Below are 4,311 nucleotides of genomic sequence, written 5' to 3'. Positions count from 1 at the left end.
TGAAACTTCCAATCACTATTCTCTTCCCTTTCTCTGAGTGTGTTTTTCACATACAGACACATAAAAAATTTTGTTTTTAAAAACAAAAGTATTCTCTACTTAAAGTCACATGCATTTGTTATTTTCCTGATGAAATACTTAGTTCTTGATAGCAAGACTGCATCTTCTATTAAGTATCTTCTACAAAAGTCAGTCTTTTTTAGGTAAAATTAGACAGTCTGTAAGGATACATTCTTTTTATTCAACTATGAGATTATGTTTCAAAAAACCTCATATACCTTATTACTGATTTTTTAAAATATGATATGAATTGTGATTTTACAGTAATGAGACTGAGTCTTTAAATCAACACAAGGGTGACTTTAAGGTTATACTGTGTACATATTGATATATTTAAGATTGTTAATACAAGAAAGATACTAACTTTAAAATGCAATGTATTTTTACACCATTAAAATTATTTTTTGACTATTTGGAGGCTGATTACTCTGCTTACTGAACTGTAAGAATTCTAATTCATGTATACCACATGGGGAGGCGAGCTTACAGATACTTCCTACAAACGTGGATCAGCCAGGAACCTAAGTAGGGGTTTGGGTTCTTAAGTAACTCACGAGTACGTGCGTGCCTGCTCAGTCACGTTAGTTGTGTCTGACTCTTTGCAATCCCATGGACTGTAGTCCTGCCAGGCTCCTCTGCCCATGGAACTTTCCAGGCAAGAATACTGAAGTGGGTTGCCATTCCCTCCTCTAGGGGTTCTTCCCAACCCAGGTCTCCTGCACTGCAGGCAGATTCTTTACTGCTGGGCCACCGGGGAAGCCCAACTCAAGAGACTGGAATTAAAAAAAAAAAATCTCTTCCTGGGCCTCCTGAACAACTTTTCAAAAGCTTTGTAGCACTTGATTCTTCAAAATGTAAATCTTGGTTTTTTTCCCCGTTCTTTTAAAGGGCCTTGTGCTTTCCTTTCTGAACTAAATGTTCTTATATTTTCTTTGTCATGTGAAATATATACCTTTTCCTCACATCAGAATAATTCTTTCTCCAAACAACTGGAAATTGTTTTAATTTCCTGGGTGGAGATTTGAATTGCTGCATATTGTTTATAATAACGCATGTAATTACCAATGTTGGGAGACTTTTGAACAAAAGGTGAAATAGAAATTAATGGAGGGAATTCATAGCTGATTGAAATCTAAGTATTGGGTACCAATGTCATTTTAGAACAAAGGCCCCTTCAGCACAAACACACTTTTAAGAACACACCGAGAACTGTAGGGCCCTAGGGTACAGATATGTGATGTTAAAAGCAGCAGGCGGGCAACAGGGAGAGACTGGAGGATGTGACTGACTCTTGGCCTGCTTCTCAGGGAGCAGGAGGCTTTTGCATTGAGAAATAAACCATGCACCTTTTGAAGTTATGCCACATCAATCACAGGTCTTTATATACTGATTAACTGCCTCTCTCAGCAAGAAGGATGAGCCAGCTAGACCTCTCAGCACACAAGAAACCAGTTTTGCAGCTCATGAATTAACCCTTCTATTGCCAGGGAAACTATTTTTCAGGATAATGAAAACAAATGTTTCAGAAGATAGGCTGGCAAAAATACATGGTGATTATCTTCTAGCTAAACTTATATTAAATTTATCACCTAATACGATCTAAGGTCATTATCTAATAACCTAGAGTGGCTGCTAGAGGTGGTAAAGGATGGGAGAATTAACAAACTGAAACTTTCTTGTGCAGCAGTTGGCAGCAGTCCGAATCCATTTGAGACATGGAACAGACATGGATTTACTCAAGACTGTTGCATGCTTGATGTTTGGGAGAACTGAGTTGTCTAATATCTCATATAACATTTTCTAGAGTAATGGTTCTATAATATTAAAGTGCCTACAAATCATCTGAGCATCTTATTAAACCACCTTCGTTGATGCACTACCTCTGGTCAGGTCCTGGGTCGCTGTATTTCCAGCAATCACCCAGATATGAGGCTGCTGCTGGCCTATGGACCATACCATGAAGTAACATGTTACCACAGGACTCTTAGCCTTAACTCATCTGTCTTAACCTATGCTCCAAAGCATGTAACCTTTGTTCTCCTCAATCATATGGAGTTTCTGCATTTCTATAGCTTCTCCTACTCTTAGCCCCAAATGTGGCTATACAAGATTAGTGGTGGCCTTCCCAGATGTGCTCTGTCACTAGATATAGGTAGGTCCTTGGGGGACTGCAGGTCCAATTGTATTATTTTCAAAAAACAAAGGGATTGATTTGTTAAAGCCTCATGTAAGTTCAAGAGCTGACTCATCGGAAAAGACCCTGATGCTGGGAAAGACTGAAGAAAGGAGAAGGGGACAAGGGAGGATGAAATGGATAGATAGCACCACCTACTCAATGGACATGAATTTGAGCAAACTCCAGCAGATAGTGGAGGACAGAGGAGCTGGTGTGCTACAGTCCATGGGATTACAAAGAGATGGACATGACTTAGGGGGTGAATAACAACAACAAATAAATTCAAACATATCAAAGAGAACAAGTAGAGAGTGGGAGAAGACTCTATAACATTAAAAACTCACCTAAGCATATGAATTTTCTAACTTCTTTGGTATACACAGAACATATTTTAGGCAAAAAAATACAAGAATGAATTTGCATGCAACAATATACCCGTGGTGTTAAGTAAGTAACTTACCCAGTTCTGCCGCTTGGATTGACACCCGAACAGGGAGCAGTAATCATACCTTACTTTTGTATATTTAGTTACAGGGCACTGCTGCATGCATTATCTCTTTAATCCCTATAATAACCCTCAGATGTAGGCGTTATTCTTACTTTACAGATGAAGAAACAGAAACTGGGAGGTTCCGTGCCTAATTTCCCAGCCAATAGATGCCAAATTGTGGATTTAATGCAATGGCTCTCAGCCTTGGGTGCATATTGAAATCACTGGCAGAGCTCAAACAATGATACCCAAGTCCCACCCTCAGACATTCAGAAGTAACTGGTTTAGGGAGTGGCCCAGGCATAAGGATTTTTTAAAGCCTCCTGTTGAGTCTAATACAGGATTTCTCAGTCTCAACACTATTGGCATTTGAGGATAATTCTTCGGTGAGGAGGGCTGTTCTGTGCATTGTAGGGTATTTAGCAGCATCTAGATGTTAATGGCATCTCTCCAGTTGGGAGAACTCAGTGTCTCCGGACATGGCTATATGGCCATATATTTCCTGGGAGGTAGGATCACCTAGCTGAGAGGCACCACTTCATGTACAAAGCTATGAGTGGATTATTGACAGATAGCTACATCAGCAGCAGCAACTGCCAGTTTGTTAATTTCTTAATTTACTCATATCCAGGGAGGCGAAACAATTCATCACATCAGAGGCCAAGTTCAGTTGCATCCGACTCTTTTCGAACACATGCACTGCAGCACGCCAGGCCTCCCTGTCCATCACCAACTCCTGGAGTTTACTGAAACTCATGTCCATTGAGTTGGTGATGCCATCCAACCATCTCATCCTCTGTTGTCCCCTTCTCCTCCTGCCTTCAATCTTTCCCAGCATCAGGGTCTTTTCAAATGAGTCAGTTCTTCACATCAGGTGCCCAAAATATTGGAGTTTCAGCTTCACCATCAGTCCTTCCAATGAATATTCAGGACTGATTTCCTTTAGGATGGACTGCTTGGATCTCCCTGCAGTCCAAGGGAATCTCAAGAGTCTTCTCCAACACCACAGGAAGAGTATTGTTGCAATACTGTATTTATTTGATTATCTGATCTAAAAAGGCTTAAAGAAAGTTCTGTTCACGTGTAGTCTTTTTAGTTCACTCAATCACATGTTCTTAGTGTTACTATGTACTGGGCCAGTCTTTCCCAATCTTGCCTGATGATAAGGATCACCTGGTATGCTTGTTAAAACAACAAGATTCCTAGGCCTTAGCTCAAAACTACTCCATCAGAATTTCTACATTAGAATCAGTTCTAATGAGGTGAATGAAACTGGAGCCTATTACACAGAGTGAAGTAAGCCAGAAAGAACAACACCAATACAGTATACTAACACATATATATGGAATTTAATAAATTGGTAAAGATAACCCTGTTTGCGAGACAGCAAAAGAGACACAGATACATAGAACAGTATTATGGACTCTATGGGAGAGGGTGAGAGTGGGATGATATGGGAGAATGACATTGAAGCATGTAAATTATCATATGCAAAACGAATCGCCAGTCCAGATTCGATGCAGGATACAGGGTGCTTGGGGCTGGTGCACCGGGATGACCTGGAGGGATGGGATGGGGAGGGAGG

The sequence above is a fragment of the Giraffa tippelskirchi genome, chromosome 10 (assembly GCF_054371585.1).
Source record: "Giraffa tippelskirchi isolate mGirTip1 chromosome 10, T2T-mGirTip1v1.2.pri, whole genome shotgun sequence".
In the NCBI taxonomy this organism is placed as follows: Eukaryota; Metazoa; Chordata; class Mammalia; order Artiodactyla; family Giraffidae; genus Giraffa; species Giraffa tippelskirchi.
This window is presented reverse-complemented; position numbering follows the sequence as displayed.